Source organism: Amblyraja radiata, chromosome 26 (assembly GCF_010909765.2).
Source record: "Amblyraja radiata isolate CabotCenter1 chromosome 26, sAmbRad1.1.pri, whole genome shotgun sequence".
NCBI lineage: Eukaryota > Metazoa > Chordata > Chondrichthyes > Rajiformes > Rajidae > Amblyraja > Amblyraja radiata.
Window position 1 is genome coordinate 25546222 of NC_045981.1, and position 19500 is coordinate 25565721.

At 35.5% G+C, this 19500-nt stretch overlaps 1 long non-coding RNA gene across 1 annotated transcript; it reads left to right on the plus strand.

Annotated features, from left to right (window-relative positions):
- The first annotated feature begins 1965 nt into the window (after window positions 1–1965).
- LOC116987777 lies at window positions 1966–16100 on the plus strand. Its single transcript, XR_004415788.1, has 3 exons — window positions 1966–2003; window positions 6498–6501; window positions 16091–16100. It is a non-coding gene; the product is annotated as an uncharacterized LOC116987777 (long non-coding RNA).
- Window positions 16101–19500: the final 3400 nt, after the last annotated feature.

A 19500-nucleotide genomic window follows, 5' to 3' on the forward strand; every position in this document is an offset into this window, starting at 1 on the left:
TAACATTATAAAACAATACACTAAACACACTAACGCACACTAGACAACATTATTATACTCGCAATTTGACAGTATAACAATTATTACCACTACATTATGTTATAATCACGTTAATATTTTTACGCACACAATAAAATACGATATAACATAACATAACGCTCTAGCACAATATAACACTATAATACACTAATGTACACCACGTTATAATACTGTACCAAATAATGACAGTAGAATATTATAACGTCATAATACACAATAAATTATTATAACACTTGAACATTGAGATATATGTACTACAACACAAGACATGCCTCATAACACTAACCTTATAAGCTACAGACGAATAATCACCCAACAATACAACAATATGATACACTTTAACTCGTTCGTTCACTGTAATTTATTGTGCTACCACTGAAACCTTACTCACTATAGATTTCTCCAACCATACCTATCTCTCTATCGGTGTTGTAATATAACACTATTGTAGTAGTGCGTTATAGTGTATTTATGCGTGTTATACTGGGTATAGTTTTAGGATGTGTATTATTGTTAGACTGTATTATGTGGTATAGTGATAGTGTTCAAATGTGATAATGCTTCATGTATTATGCCGTTATAGTGTATATATAGCATAGTGTATTATGTATAGTGCATTATGAATTAACATAACGCAATATAACACATTTTATCACCCTTATACGCAAATCACCCTAACCCACTATAACACAATATAAAATATTACACTTCCCCTTTCTTCCAATTTTATTGTAATACCTGTAACCATACATCTTTATCTCCAACCATACCTATCTCTCTATCGATCTCTCACTCATATTTATTGCATTGTAATGTAACACTATTGTAGTATAATGTAAATTTAAATGATAGTTATGTGGGTGCATTAGTGCAGTTATAGTGTATTTCTGCGTGATAGTGTGTATAGTTTGATGATGTGTTATTGTTATGTGATATTGTTAAAGTGTGTTCTTCGGTGTATTATACAATACAATACCTTTTATTTATCATTTGAACCTCACATGAGGTTCAAACGAAATTTGGTTTCTGCAGCCATACAAAAAAAAGAACCAAGACACACACCAACACAATTCAATTCACATAAACATCCATCACAGCGAGTCTCCTCCTCACTGATGAACGAACGAGTTAAAGTGTATCATATTGTTGTATTGTTGGGTGGTTATACGTGTGTAGCTTATAAGGGTAGTGTTATGAGATGTAGTGATGTAGCACATATATCTTAGTGTTCAAGTGTTATAATAAATTATTGTGTATTATAACGTGTTATAATATTCTACTGTCATTATTTGGTACAGTATTATAACGTGGTGTACATTAGTGTATTATAGTGTTATATTGTGCTAGCGTTATGTTATGTTATATCGTAATTTATTGTGTGCGTAAAAATATTAACGTGATTATAACATAATGTAGTGGTAATAATTGTCATAGTCAAATTGCGAGTATAATAATGTTGTCTAGTGTGTGCTGGTGTGTTTAGTGTATTGTTTTATAATGTTAAAATGAGTATATAGTTATTATCGCGTGTACTGTCGTGTCTTTCCTGTGTTATATTATTAGTGTTTTAATGTATTATTGTGCTAGACTTTTACAATGTATCATAGTTTTGTGTTAGAGTGTATTGTATTATTGTATTATACTGTTATAGTATTACACTGATTATAATATAGTGTTGTGGGGTGCTATAGTCTGCTAGTTATATAGTGTTATTGGGTGTTGGGTGTTGGTGTAGTGTGTTTGTGCGTGTTACGTACAGTAAATACAGTATTGTAGTGTCATTATTTAGTACAGTGTTATAACGTGTTGTAGTGTGGCAATAATAGTTATACTTTCAAATTGCGAGAGTATAATAATGTGGTGTTCTATTGTATGCTGGTGTATTTAGTGTATTGTTTTATAATGTTAAACTGTTAGTATATAGTTATTATCGCGTGTACTGTCGTGTTTTAGTGTATTATAGTGTTATATTGCTAGACGTTAGAAGTATTATAGTTTTGTGTTATAGTGTATTATTGTTTTAGTGCTATACTGAGTTTATAATATAATATGTTGTAGTGTGTTATTAAGTGCTATACTAATGTTATATTGCTAGACGTTAGAATGTATAAGTTTTGTGTTATAGTGTATTATTGTTTTAGTGCTATACTGTTTATAATATAATATATTGTAGTGTGTTATTAAGTGCTATACTATAGTGTTATATTGCTAGACGTTAGAATGTATTATAGTTTTGTGTTATAGTGTATTATTGTTTTAGTGCTATACTGAGTTTATAATATAATATGTTGTAGTGTGTTATTAGCGAGATAGTGTATAATGTGTATAGTGTGTTAATGGTTGTTGCAGAGTTATAATCCATTATAAACTATAGTATTATAAACAGTGATCAACTAGCATTAATTATTAGGATTAACTATTAGTTTGTTATATGGTTTATAATCTTATAGTGTTACTGCAGTGGTGTAGTATTGTATTGTGATGTAGTGTGATGTTTGTTATAGTGTATTATGTATTATACTTCATTATAGTTACAGCGTGATACTGATAATTATTATTACAGCAGCGCAATTATAGTTATATTGTAATATATTGCTTATAGCATTATAACCATTTATATATATATACATAAAATACTAGAAAAATACTTAGAACCATACAGTAAATGGTCATTCACTATTAAAACAGTATAATACACTACAATACATTATACCAGTCACATCACAGTAACGCTATAATACATAATATAACACAGTAACGCTTTAATACACAACAGTATAACACACTATAACACACTTTCAACACTATAATACACTCACCCCATAACGCACAAAACAATACTACACACTAATATAGTCTAGTACACAAACGTACACATTATAACACACTATAAACTATATAAAAAGATATATTCCATAACACGTAATAACACATTCTAATACACTTAGAAACTACAATACACTTTAATATAATATCACATATTTACACTATCATGTAATATACCATGATGCTCTATCACATAAACACATCACAGTAAACGAAGCAATTTAACGCTCTATTATCAGTCTATATAATACATAACACGCATATACATACTATGATGAATGAACTAGATCGATAGAGAGATAGATATGGTTGCAGATGGAGATTCTCTAGATAGATATCCTATAATAAACCGTAATACACAATTACATACATAAAATTCTTTAACATTATAATATACTAACTATATTATACATTATAATACTTAATACACACTAGTAATTTTTCAGTATAACATTTTATAATATTAAACTCACTATACAACGATAGTACTATTTAACACTTAATACACTATAATACACTAACACATAATACACGACAATACAACAATAAAAACTATATCACTATAATAGAATCTCACTATAACACACTATAAAGTATAACACACTATCACTAACACTATATATAGTGTTATACTAATTACTAGTGTTTCATTGTGATATAGTTATACCATGTAGTGTGTTATCGTAATGTAATGTTAATGTTATTTTATGATGTATATCGTGTGATATAGTATTATATAGTATAATGTTAGTGTATATTACACAATATTAGTGTGTTATAGTTTTAGTGCTTTATGGTGTGTGTATTATTTTGTGTTATAATGTTATATTGAATTATGAACAGTGAAATAAACTAGCATTAACTATGGTCCCATAGTGTTACTGCAGTGGTGTAGTATTGTAGTGTATGTAGTAATGTTATAGTTATGTTATACTTCATTATAGTTACAGTTACTGTGATATTTACAGTATTACAGCATCGCTATTATAGTTATATTGTAATATATTGCATTATAACCTACTATATATGTATACATAAAATACTATAAAAATACTATTTAGAACCAGCAAGTAAATTGTCACATTCTAATATACTACTACAATTTATTAAAACAAGCTAAAATACACTATAATACTATAACACGTTATCACATCACAGTCACACCGTAACACATAATAGATTATAACAGTATTTTAATACTGTTAAATACCAACAATTATGCCTGTAAAGAATGTTGTACTTCCAGAAAATTAACAAGTTATTTTTTTTTTTTTAAAAGGCATCGGAAATACACATTCCAAGCTTATATCATCGGTAAAAATGATGTGCCATAACGTGACTGTCAATTGGGTTAAACGGTTTGTTCAACAAACGTTCAACAAACTATAATACACCATAATACTGCAAGGTCACCGCTCTTCCGGTAAGCTCGCCACACTTCCGGCAAAGTCTCCACACTTCCGGCAAGGTAGCCACACTTCCGGCAATGTCGCCATACTTCCGGAAAGGTCTCCATACTTCTGGCAAGGTCGCCATTCTTCCGGCAAGGTCGCCACATTTCCGGCAAGGTCGCCGCACATCCAGCAAGGTCGCCGCACATCCGGCGAGGTCTCCACACTTCCGGCAAGGTCGCCGCACATGCGGTGAGGTCTCCACAATTCCGGCAAGGTCACCGCACTTTGTTCCAAAGAATAAAGGCCTAAAGTTCAACCTTTCTCTGTAGCTTAGTTGCTGAAACCCAGGCAACATTCTAGTAAATCTCCTCTGTACTCTCTTCTATTTTGTTGACATCCTTCCTAGGCGACCAAAATTGTACATCATACTCCAGAATTGGCGTCACCAATGCTTTGTACAATTTTAACATTAAATCCCAACTTCTATACTCAAAGCTCTGATTTATAAAGGCCAAATGCTTTCTTTACCACCCTATCTACATGAGATTCAACTTTCAGGGAACTGTGCACAGTTATTCCCAGATCCCTCTGTTCACCTGCATTCTTCAATTCCCAACCATTTACCGTGTACGTCCTATTTTGATTTGTCCTGCCAAGGTGTAGCAGTTATATAGCACTTATCGGCATTAAACTCCATCTGCCATTTTTCAGCCCACTCTTCCAACTGGCATAAATCACTGTAGACTTTGAAAATCTACTTCATTATCCACCCCACCTATCTTAGTATCATCTGCATATTTAGCAGTTATATTATATACATTATATTGTTATTTAACAAATACATTATATTGTTTTATAATGTTAAACTGTTAGTGTTTAGTTATTATCGCGTGCACTATCGTGTGATTTCCTGTTATATTATTAAACTGTTTTAGTATATTATAGTTTTATTGTGCTAGACGTTAGAATGTATTATAGTGTTTTGTGTTATAGTGTATTGTTTTAATGTATTATAGAATTATAGTGTATTACACTGAGATTGTAATATGTGTTGTATTGTGTATTTGTCTGCTAAAGCGAGATAGTGTATAATGTGTTATTGGGTGTTGCAGTGTAGTGTGTTTGTGCTGGTGTATTATAATGTGTGATAATGTATTGTAATGGGCTTTCATAGTGTCATGTTATATATGTAACATGTGTGTATTATACTGTGATAAAATGTGTTATTATGTGATGATGTTTTATATAGTTTGTGCGTTATGGTGTGTTGTGTATTATTTTGTGTTAGTGTTATAGTGTTGTAATGCATCATGCATTATGCATTATAGTATTATAAACTATAGCATTAGTTTGTTATATGGTTTATAATCTTATAGTGTTACTGAAGTGGTGTAGTATTGTAGTGATGTAGTGTGATGTTTGTTATTATGTTATAATGCATTATAGTATTATAAACTGTAGCGTTAATTATTAGTTTGTTATATGGTTTATAATCCTATAGTGTTACTGCAGTGGTGTAGCATTAGTGTGATGTAGTGTGATGTTTGTTAGTGTTATAATGCATTATAGTATTATAAACTGTAGCATTAACTATTAGTTTGTTATATCGTTTATAATCCTATAATGTTACTGCAGTGGTGTAGTATTGTAATGATGTAGTGTGATGTTTATTACAGTTATAATGTATTATACTTCATATAATTACAGTGATACTGATATTTACAGTATTACAGCATCGCGATAGTTATATTGTAATATTGCTCATAGCACTATAACCTACTATGTATATACATAATATACTATAAGAATATTATTTAGAACCATACAGAAAATTGTATTACAATTATTAAAAAAAGCAGTATAACATTGCTTTATTTTAATTAATGATGCACTATACATAAAACTATAACGGCATAATGCATGAAGCATTATCACACTTTAACACTATCACTATATCACATAATACAGTCTAACAATAATACACATCCTAAAACTATACCCACTATAACACGCATAAATACACTATAACGCACTACTACAATAGTGTTATATTACAACGCAACTAATATGATTGTGCTATACCGATAGAGAGATAGGTATGGTTGGAGAGAAATCTATAGACAGTAAGGTTTCCGTGGTAGCACAATAAATTGCAGTGAACGAACGAGTTAAAGTGTATCATATTGTTGTATTGTTGGGTGGTTATTCGTGTGTAGCTTATAAGGGTAGAGTTATGAGGTATGTCTTGTGTTGTAGCACATATATCTTAGTGTTCAAGTTTATAATAAATTATTGTGTATTATAACGTGTTATAATATTCTACTGTCATTATTTGGTACAGTATTATAACGTGGTGTATTATAGTGTTTTATTGTGCTAGAGCGTTATGTTATGTTATATCGTAATTTATTGTGTGCGTAAAAATATTAACGTGATTATAACATAATGTAGTGGTAATAATTGTTATAGTCAAATTGCGAGTATAATAATGTTGTCTAGTGTGTGCTGGTGTGTTTAATGTATGGTTTTATAATGTTAAAATTAGTATATAGTTACTATCGCGTGTTCTGTCGTGTCTTTCATGTGTTATATTATTAGTGTTTTAATGTATTATTGTGCTAGACTTTTAGAATGTATCATAGTTTTGTGTTATAGTGTATTGTATTATTGTATTATACTGTTATAGTATTACACTGATTATAATATAGTGTTGTGGGGTGTTATTAAGTGCTATATTCTGCTAAAGCGAGTTATATAGTGTTATTGGGTGTTGGGTGTTGGTGTAGTGTGTTTGTGCGTGTTACGTACAGTAAATACAGTATTGTAGTGTCATTATTTAGTACAGTTATAACGTGTTGTAGTGTGGTCATAATAGTTACACTTTCAAATTGCGAGAGTATAATAATGTGGTGTTCTAGCTGGTGTATTTAGTGTATTGTTTTATAATGTTAAACTGTTAGTATATAGTTATTATCGCGTGTACTGTCGTGTTTTAGTATATTATAGTGTTATATTGCTAGACGTTAGAATGTAATATAGTTTTGTGTTATAGTGTATTATTGTTTTAGTGCTATACTGAGTTTATAATATAATATGTTGTAGTGTGTTATTAAGTGCTATACTGCTAAAGCGAGATAGTGTATAATGTGTATAGTGTGTTATTGGTTGTTGCAGAGTTATAATCCATTATAAACTATAGTATTATAAACAGTAATCAACTAGCATTAATTATTAGGATTAACTATTAGTTTGTTATATGGTTTATAATCTTATAGTGTTACTGCAGTGGTGTAGTATTGTATTGTGATGTAGTGTGATGTTTGTTATAGTGTATTATGTATTATACTTCATTATAGTTACAGCGTGATACTGATAATTATTATTACAGCAGCGCAATTATAGTTATATTGTAATATATTGCTTATAGCATTATAACCATTTATATATATATATACATAAAATACTAGAAAAATACTTGGAACCATACAGTAAATGGTCATTCACTATTAAAACAGACTATAATACACTACAATACATTATAACACCAGTCACATCACAGTAACGCTATAATGCATAATAGATGTATTATATAACACAGTAACGCTTTAATACACAACATTATAACACACTATAACACACTTTCAACACTATAATGCACTCACCCCATAACGCACAAAACAATACTACACACTAATAGTCTAGTACACAAACGCACACATTATAACACACTATAAACTATATAGAAAGATATATTCCATAACACGTAATAACACATTCTAATACACTTAGAAACTACAATACTTTAATATAATATCACATATTTACACTATCATGTAATATACCATGATACTATAAAACTATACATAAACACATCACAGTACACGAAGCAATTTAACGCTCTATTATCAGTCTATATAATAATACATAACACGCATATACATAATGAACTAGATCGATAGAGAGATAGATATGGTTGCAGATGGAGATTCTCTAGATAGATATGCTATAATAACGTAATACACAATTACATAAAATCCTTTAACATTATAATATACTAACTATATTATACATTATAATACTTAATACACACTAGTAATTTTTCAGTATAACATTTTATAATATTAAACTAACACTATACAACTATAGTACTATTTAACACTTAATACACAATAACACGCTATAACACACTAACACATAATACACGACAATACAACAATAAAAACACTATATCACTATAATAGAATCTCACTGTAACACACTATAATAAAGTATAACTATCACTAACACTATATAGTGTTATACTAATTACTAGTGTTTCATTGTGATATAGTTATACCATATAGTGTGTTGTCGTAATGTAATGTTAATATTATTTTATGATGTATATCGTTTTATATAGTATTATATAGTATAATGTTAGTGTATATTACACAATATTAGTGTGTTATAGTTTTAGTGCTTTATGGTGTGTGTATTATTTTGTGTTATAATGTTATAATGAATTATGAACAGTGAAATAAACTAGCATTAACTATGGTCCTATAGTGTTACTGCAGTGGTGTAGTATTGTAGTGTATGTAGTGATGTTATAGTTATGTGTTATACTTCATTATAGTTACAGTTATAGTATTCAGTTATTATCGCGTGCACTATCGTGTGATTTCCTGTTATATTATTAAATTGTTTTAGTATATTATAGTTTAATTGTGCTAGACGTTAGAATGTATTATAGTGTTTTGTGTTATTGTTTGAAGTATTATAGAATTAGAGTGTGTTATTGATTGCTATAGTCTGCTAAAGCGAGATAGTGTATAATGTGTTATTGGGTGTTGCAGTGTAGTGTTTGTGCTGGTGTATTATAATGTATTATAGTATAATGTGTGATAATGTATTGTAATGTGCTATTGGGCTTTCATAGATGTCATGTTATATATGTAACATGTGTGTAAGACAGTGATAAAATGTGTTATTATGTGGATGTTTTATATAGTTTGTGCGTTATGGTGTGTTGTGTATTATTTTGTGTTAAATGTGTTATAGTGTTATAGTTATAATGCATGCACTATGCATTATAGTATTATAAACTATAGCATTAACTATTAGTTTGTAATATGTTTTATAAACCTATAGTGTTACTGCAGTGGTGTAGTATTGTAGTGATGTAGTGTGATGTTTGTTATAGTGTTATAATGGATTATAATATTATAAACTGTAGCATTAACTATTAGTTTGTTATATGGTTTATAATCCTATAGTGTTACTGCAGTGGTGTAATATTGTAGTGTGATGTAGTGTGATGTTTGTCACGGTGTTATAATTACAGTGATACTGTGATATTTACAGTATTACAGCAGCGCTATAGTGATATTGTAATATATTGCTCAAAGCTATAACCTACTATATATATACATAATATACTATAAGAATATTATTTAGAACCATACAGAAAATTGTCACCTAATATACAATTACAATCTATTAAAAAAAGACAATAATAGTTAGCCGGCGCCTGAGACTGAGCCAAGCAATGTCCAGACCTGACTTCAACACAAAGTGATGGAGGAACTCAAAGGGTCAGGAGACCTTGCCGGATGTGCGGCGATCTTGCCGTTGGTGTTGCATCTTTCCGGAAGTGAGTTGACTTTGCCGGAAGTGTGGCGACCTTGCCGGAAGTGTTGCATGCCTTGCCTGATGTGTGGCGATCTTGCCGTAAGTGTTGCATCTTTCCGGAAGTGAGGCGACCTTGCCGGAGGTTTGGCGAACTTGCCGGAAGTGTAGCGCACTTACCGGAAGTGAGGCGGACTTGCCGGAAATATGGAGACCTTGCCGGATGTGTGGCGACCATAGTGTGGCGACCTTACCGGTAGTGTTGCATGCCTTGCATGATGTGTGGCGACCTTGCCGGAAGTGTGGCGACCTTGCCGGAAGTGTGGAAACTTTGCGGGAAGTAAGGCGACCTTGCCGAAGTGCGGCGGACTTGCCGGATGTGCGGCGACCTTTCCGGAAGTGTGGCGACCTTGCCTTAAGTGTGGAGACCTTGCCGGATGTGCGGCGACCTTGCCAGAAGTGTGATGACCTTGCCGGAAGTGTGGCGACCTTGCCGGAAGTGTGGAGACTTTGCCGGATGTGTGGCGCCCTTGCCGGAAGTGTGCGCCCTTTCCGAAGCGAGGCGTCCTTGCTGGAATGGCGACCTGGCCGGAAGTATCGCGAACTTGCCGGAAGTATGGTGACATTGCGGGAAGTAAGGCGATCTTGCCGGAAGTGCGGTGGTCTTGCCGGATGTGCGTCGACCTTGCCGGAATTGTGGCGACCTTGCCGGAAGTGTTGCATGCCTTGCCTGATATGTGGCGACCTTGCCGGAAGTGTGGCTACCTTGCCGGAGGTGCGGTGACATTGCCGGAAGTGTGACGACATTGCCAGAAGTGTGGCGCGCTTGCTGGAAGTGTAGCGCCCTTACCGGAAGTGCGGTGACATTCCCGGAAGTATCGCGACCTTGCCGGAAGTATGGCGACCTTGCAGGAATTATGGCGACCTTGCGGGAAGCAAGGCGATCTTGCCGGACGTGCGGCGGACTTGCCGGATGTGCGGCGACCTTGCCGGAAGTGTGACGACCTTGCCGGAAGTGTTGCATGCCTTGCCCGATATGTGGCGACCTTGCCGGAAGTGTGTCTACCTTGTGTGATGTTTGTTACAGTTATAATGTATTATACTTCATATAATTACAGATACTGATATTTACAGTATTACAGCATCGCGATAGTTATATTGTAATATATTGCTCATAGCACTATAACCTACTATATATATACATAATATACTATAAGAATATTATTTAGAACCATACAGAAAATTGTCACCTAATAAACAATTACAATCTATTTAAAAAAGCAGTATTGCGTTATTTTAATTCATAATGCACTGTACATAACACCATAACGGCATAATACATGAAGCATTATCACACTTTAACACTATCACTATATCACATAATACAGTCTAACAATAATACACATCCTAAAACTATACCCACTATAACACGCATAAATACTATAACGCACTACTACAATAGTGTTATATTACAACGCAACAAATATGATTGTGCTATACCGATAGAGAGATAAGTATGGTTGGAGAGAAATCTATAGAGAGTAAGGTTTCCATGGTAGCACAATAAATTACAGTGAACGAACGAGTTAAAGTGTATTGTTGTATTGTTGGGTGGTTATTCGTGTGTAGCTTATAAGGGTAGTGTTATGAGGTATGTCTTGTGTTGTAGCACATATATAAATGTGTTCAAGTGTTATAATAAATTATTGTGTATTATAACGTGTTATAATATTCTACTGTCATTATTTGGTACAGTATTATAACGTGGTGTACATTAGTGTATTATAGTGTTATATTGTGCTAGCGTTATGTTATGTTATATCGTAATTTATTGAGTGCGTAAAAATATTAACGTGATTATAACATAATGTAGTGGTAATAATTGTCATAGTCAAATTGCGAGTATAATAATGTTGTCTAGTGTGTGCTGGTGTGTTTAGTGTATTGATTTATAATGTTAAAATTAGTATATAGTTACTATCGCGTGTTCTGTCGTGTCTTTCCTGTGTTATATTATTAGTGTTTTAATGTATTATTGTGCTAGACTTTTACAATGTATTATAGTTTTGTGTTATAGTGTATTGTATTATTGTATTATACTGTTACAGTGTATTACACTGATTATAATATAGTGTTGTGGGGTGCTATAGTCTGCTAAAGCGAGTTATATAGTGTTATTGGGTGTTGGGTGTTGGTGTAGTGTGTTTGTGCGTGTTACGTACAGTAAATACAGTATTACCTGCCGTTAGCGCCACGGTGGTCCACGGTGGTCCACGAATGCCGTACTGTTATCGCACGAGGTTCCCACGATGTTAAACTCTGGTTAACTCTTGCGTCGTCGCCCACTGAAAAAGCCCCATTATGGTCTGAGCGCAGGTATATGGGACTAGGGGAGGATATGTGTTCGGCACGAACTAGAAGGGTCGAGGTGGCATGTTTCCGTGCTGTACTCATAATATAAATACACCAACACTAGACAACAACACATTATTACCTTGCCGGAAGTGTGGGGACCTTGCCGGAAGTGTTGCATGCCTTGCCTGATATGTGGCGACCTTGCCGGAAGTGTGGAGACTTTGCCGGACGTGTGGCGTGCTTGCCGGAAGTGCGGTGATCTTGCCGGAAGTGCGGCGACCTTGCCGGAAGTGTGGAGCCCTTGCCGGATGTTCGGCGATCTTGCCGGAAGTGCGGCGACCTTGCCGGAAGTGTGGCGACATTGCCGGAAGTGTTGCATGCCTCGCCTGATGTGCGGCGACCTTGCCGGAAGTGTGGCGACCTTACCGGAACTGAGGCGACTTTGCCGGAAGTGTGGCGACCTTGCCGGAAGTGTTGCATGCCTTGCCTGATGTGTGGCGATCTTGCCGTAAGTGTTGCATCTTTCCGGAAGTGAGGCGACCTTGCCGGAAGTGTGGCGACCTTGCCGGAAGTGTTGCATGCCTTGCCTGATGTGTGGCGATCTTGCCGTAAGTGTTGCATCTTTCCGGAAGTGAGGCGACCTTGCCGGAGGTTTGGCGAACTTGCCGGAAGTGTAGCGCACTTACCGGAAGTGAGGCGGACTTGCCGGAAGTATGGAGACCTTGCCGGATGTGTGGCGACCATAGTGTGGCGACCTTACTGGTAGTGTTGAATGCCTTGCATGATGTGTGGCGACCTTGCCGGAAGTGTGGCGACCTTGCCGGAAGTGTGGAGACTTTGCCGGATGTGTGGCGCCCTTGCCGGAAGTGTGCGCCCTTTCCGAAGCGAGGCGTCCTTGCTGGAAGCATGGCGACCTGGCCGGAAGTATCGCGAACTTGCCGGAAGTATGGTGACATTGCGGGAAGTAAGGCGATCTTGCCGGAAGTGCGGTGGACTTGCCGGATGTGCGTCGACCTTGCCGGAATTGTGGCGACCTTGCCGGAAGTGTTGCATGCCTTGCCTGATATGTGGCGACCTTGCCGGAAGTGTGGCTACCTTGCCGGAAGTGCGGTGACATTGCCGGAAGTGTGGCGACATTGCCAGAAGTGTGGCGCGCTTGCCGGAAGTGTAGCGCCCTTACCGGAAGTGCGGTGACATTCCCGGAAGTATCGCGACCTTGCCGGAAGTATGGCGACCTTGCAGGAATTATGGCGACCTTGCGGGAAGTAAGGCGATCTTGCCGGACGTGCGGCGGACTTGCCGGATGTGCGGCGACCTTGCCGGAAGTGTGACGACCTTGCCGGAAGTGTTGCATGCCTTGCCCGATATGTGGCGACCTTGCCGGAAGTGTGTCTACCTTGTGTGATGTTTGTTACAGTTATAATGTTTTATACTTCATATAATTACAGATACTGATATTTACAGTATTACAGCATCGCGATAGTTATATTGTAATATATTGCTCATAGCACTATAACCTACTATATATATACATAATATACTATAAGAATATTATTTAGAACCATACAGAAAATTGTCACCTAATAAACAATTACAATCTATTAAAAAAAGCAGTATTGCGTTATTTTAATTCATAATGCACTATACATAACACTATAACGGCATAATACATGAAGCATTATCACACTTTAACACTATCACTATATCACATAATACAGTCTAACAATAATACACATCCTAAAACTATACCCACTATAACACGCATAAATACTATAACGCACTACTACAATAGTGTTATATTACAACGCAACAAATATGATTGTGCTATACCGATAGAGAGATAAGTATGGTTGGAGAGAAATCTATAGAGAGTAAGGTTTCCGTGGTAGCACAATAAATTACAGTGAACGAACGAGTTAAAGTGTATTGTTGTATTGTTGGGTGGTTATTCGTGTGTAGCTTATAAGGGTAGTGTTATGAGGTATGTCTTGTGTTGTAGCACATATATAAATGTGTTCAAGTGTTATAATAAATTATTGTGTATTATAACGTGTTATAATATTCTACTGTCATTATTTGGTACAGTATTATAACGTGGTGTACATTAGTGTATTATAGTGTTATATTGTGCTAGCGTTATGTTATGTTATATCGTAATTTATTGAGTACGTAAAAATATTAACGTGATTATAACATAATGTAGTGGTAATAATTGTCATAGTCAAATTGCGAGTATAATAATGTTGTCTAGTGTGTGCTGGTGTGTTTAGTGTATTGTTTTATAATGTTAAAATTAGTATATAGTTACTATCGCGTGTTCTGTCGTGTCTTTCCTGTGTTATATTATTAGTGTTTTAATGTATTATTGTGCTAGACTTTTAGAATGTATTATAGTTTTGTGTTATAGTGTATTGTATTATTGTATTATACTGTTACAGTGTATTACACTGATTATAATATAGTGTTGTGGGGTGCTATAGTCTGCTAAAGCGAGTTATATAGTGTTATTGGGTGTTGGGTGTTGGTGTAGTGTGTTTGTGCGTGTTACGTACAGTAAATACAGTATTACCTGCCGTTAGCGCCACGGTGGTCCACGGTGGTCCACGAATGCCGTACTGTTATCGCACGAGGTTCCCACGATGTTAAACTCTGGTTAACTCTTGCGTCAAGTCGCCCACTGAAAAAGCCCCATTATGGTCTGAGCGCAGGTATATGGGACTAGGGGAGGATATGTGTTCGGCACGGACTAGAAGGGTCGAGATGGCATGTTTCCGTGCTGTACTCATAATATAAATACACCAACACTAGACAACAACACATTATTACCTTGCCGGAAGTGTGGGGACCTTGCCGGAAGTGTTGCATGCCTTGCCTGATATGTGGCGACCTTGCCGGAAGTGTGGAGACTTTGCCGGACGTGTGGCGTGCTTGCCGGAAGTGCGGTGATCTTGCCGGAAGTGCGGCGACCTTGCCGGAAGTGTGGAGACCTTGCCGGATGTTCGGCGATCTTGCCGGAAGTGCGGCGACCTTGCCGGAAGTGTGGCGACATTGCCGGAAGTGTTGCATGCCTTGCCTGATGTGTGGCGACCTTGCCGGAAGTGTGGCGACCTTACCGGAAGTGAGGCGACTTTGCCGGAAGTGTGGCGACCTTGCCGGAAGTGTTGCATGCCTTGCCTGATGTGTGGCGATCTTGCCGTAAGTGTTGCATCTTTCCGGAAGTGAGGCGACTTTGCCGGAAGTGTGGCGACCTTGCCGGAAATGTTGCATGCCTTGCCTGATGTGTGGCGATCTTGCCGTAAGTGTTGCATCTTTCCGGAAGTGAGGCGACCTTGCCGGAGGTTTGGCGAACTTGCCGGAAGTGTAGCGCCCTTACCGGAAGTGAGGCGGACTTGCCGGAAGTATGGAGACCTTGCCGGATGTGTGGCGACCATAGTGTGGCGACCTTACCAGTAGTGTTGCATGCCTTGCATGATGTGTGGCGACCTTGCCGGAAGTGTGGCGACCTTGCCGGAAGTGTGGAAACTTTGCGGGAAGTAAGGCGACCTTGCCGAAGTGCGGCGGACTTGCCGGATGTGCGGCGGCCTTGCCGGAAGTGTGGCGACCTTGCCTTAAGTGTGGAGACCTTGCCGGATGTGCGGCGACCTTGCCAGAAGTGTGATGACCTTGCCGGAAGTGTGGCGACCTTGCCGGAAGTGTGGAGACTTTGCCGGATGTGTGGCGCCCTTGCCGGAAGTGTACGCCCTTTCCGAAGCGAGGCGACCTTGCTGGAAGCATGGCGACCTGGCCGGAAGTATCGCGAACTTGCCGGAAGTATGGTGACATTGCGGGAAGTAAGGCGATCTTGCCGGAAGTGCGGTGCGGTTATTAAGTACAGTGTTATAACACTGTTGTGGTGTGGCAATAATAGTTATACTTTCAAATTGCGAGAGTATAATAATGTGGTGTTCTATTGTGTGCTGGTGTATTTAGTGTATTGTTTTATAATGTTAAACTGTTAGTATATAGTTATTATCGCGTGTACTGTCGTGTTTTAGTGTATTATAGTGTTATATTGCTAGACGTTAGAATGTATTATAGTTTTGTGTTATAGTGTATTATTGTTTTAGTGCTATACTGAGTTTATAATATAATATGTTGTAGTGTGTTATTAAGTGCTATACTATTGTTATATTGCTAGACGTTAGAATGTATAATAGTTTTGTGTTATAGTGTATTATTGTTTTAGTGCTATAACCATATAACCATATAACAATTACAGCACGGAAACAGGCCATCTCGACCCCTCTAGTCCGTGCCGAACACATAGTCTCACCTAGTCCCATATACCTGCGCTCAGACCATAACCCTCCATTCCTTTCCCATCCATATAACTATCCAATTTATTTTTAAATGATAAAAACGAACCTGTCTCCACCACCTTCACTGGAAGCTCATTCCACACAGCTACCACTCTCTGAGTAAAGAAGTTCCCCCTCATGTTACCCCTAAACTTCAGTCCCTTAATTCTCAAGTCATGTCCCCTTGTTTGAATCTTCCCTACTCTCAGTGGGAAAAGCTTTTCCACGTCAACTCTGTCTATCCCTCTCATCATTTTAAAAACCTCTATCAAGTCCCCCCTTAACCTTCTGCGCTCCAAAGAATAAAGCCCTAACTTGTTCAACCTTTCTCTGTAACTCTGCTATACTGAGTTTATAATATAATATGTTGTAGTGTGTTATTAAGTGCTATACTATAGTGTTATATTGCTAGACATTAGAATGTATTATAGTTTTGTGTTATAGTGTATTATTGTTTTAGTGCTATACTGAGTTTATAATATAATATGTTGTAGTGTGTTATTAAGCGAGATAGTGTATAATGTGTATAGTGTGTATTAAGTATTATAATGTATAATATAGTTAGTATATTATAATGTTAAAGGATTTTATGTAATTGTGTATTACGGTTTATTATAGGATATCTATCTAGAGAATCTCCATCTGCAACCATATCTATCTCTCTATCGATCTAGTTCATTATGTATATGCGCGTTATGTATTATTATATAGACTGATAATAGAGCGTTAAATTGCTTCGTGTACTGTGATGTGTTTATGTATAGTTTTATAGTATCATGGTATATTACATGATAGTGTAAATAGGTGATATTATATTAAAGTGTATTGTAGTTTGTAAGTGTATTAGAATGTGTTATCACGTGTTATGGAATATATCTTTTTATATAGTATGTTATATGTGTGCGTTTGTGTACTAGACTATATTAGTGTGTAGTATTGTTTTGTGTGTTATGGGGTATTATAGTGTTGAAAGTGTGTTATAGTGTGTTATACTGTTGTGTATTAAAGCGTTACTGTTATATAATACATCTATTATGTATAGCGTTTCTGTAATGTGACTGGTGCTATAGTGTATCTATAGTGTGTCTGTTTTAATAGTGAATGACCATTTACTGTATGGTTCTAAATAGTATTTTTCTAGTATTTTATGTATATATATATATATATAAATGGATAAAATGCTATAAGCAATATATTACAATATAACTATAATTGCGCTGCTGTAATACTAATTATCAGTATCACTGTAACTATAATGAAGCATAATACATAATACACTATAACAAACATCACACTACATCACAATACAATACTACACCACTGCAGTAACACTATAGGATTATAAACCATATAACAAACTAATAGTTAATGCTAATAGTTAATGCTAGTTTATTACTGTTTATAATACTATAGTTTATAATGGATTATAACTGCAACAACCAATAACACACTATCCACATTATACACTATCTCGCTTTAGCAGTATAGCACTTAATAACACACTACAACATATTATATTATACTCAGTATAGCACTAAAACTATAATACACTATAACACAAAACTATAATACATTCAAACGTCTAGCACAATATAACTATAATACACTAAAACACGACAGTACACGCGATAATAACTATATACTAACAGTTTAACATTATAAAACAATACACTAAATACACCAGCACACAATAGAACACCACATTATTATACTCTCGCAATTTGAAAGTATAACTATTATTGCCACACTACAACACGTTATAACACTGTACTAAATAATGACACTACAATACTGTATTTACTGTACGTAATACGCACAAACACACTACACCAACCCAACACCCAATAACTATACATTTCGCTTTAGCAGACTATAGCACTTCATAACACCCCACAACACTATATTATAATCAGTGTAATACACTATAACAGTATAATACAATAATACAATACACTATAACACAAAACTATAATACATTCTAAAAGTCTAGCACAATAATACATTAAAACACTAATAATATAACACAGGAAAGACACGACAGTACACGCGATAGTAACTATATACTCATTTTAACATTATAAAACAATACACTAAACACACTAGCGCACACTAGACAACATTATTATACCCGCAATTTGACAGTATAACAATTATTACCACTACATTATTTTATAATCACGTTAATATTTTTACGCACACAATAAAATACGATATAACATAACATAACGCTCTAGCACAATATAACACTATAATACACTAATGTACACCACGTTATAATACTGTACCAAATAATGACAGTAGAATATTATAACGTTATAATACACAATAAATTATTATAACACTTGAACATTGAGATATATGTACTACAACACAAGACATGCCTCATAACACTAACCTTATAAGCTACAGACGAATAATCACCCAACAATACAACAATATGATACACTTTAACTCGTTCGTTCACTGTAATTTATTGTGCTACCACTGAAACCTTACTCTATAGATTTCTCCAACCATACCTATCTCTCTATCGGTGTTGTAATATAACACTATTGTAGTAGTGCGTTATAGTGTATTTATGCGTGTTATACTGGGTATAGTTTTAGGATGTGTATTATTGTTAGACTGTATTATGTGGTATAGTGATAGTGTTCAAATGTGATAATGCTTCATGTATTATGCCGTTATAGTGTATATATAGCAAAGTGTATTATGTATAGTGCATTATGAATTAACATAACGCAATATAACACATTTTATCACCCTTATACGCAAATCACCCTAACCCACTATAACACAATATAAAATATTACACTTCCCCTTTCTTCCAATTTTATTGTAATACCTGTAACCATACATCTTTATCTCCAACCATACCTATCTCTCTATCGATCTCTCACTCATATTTATTGCATTGTAATGTAACACTATTGTAGTATAAT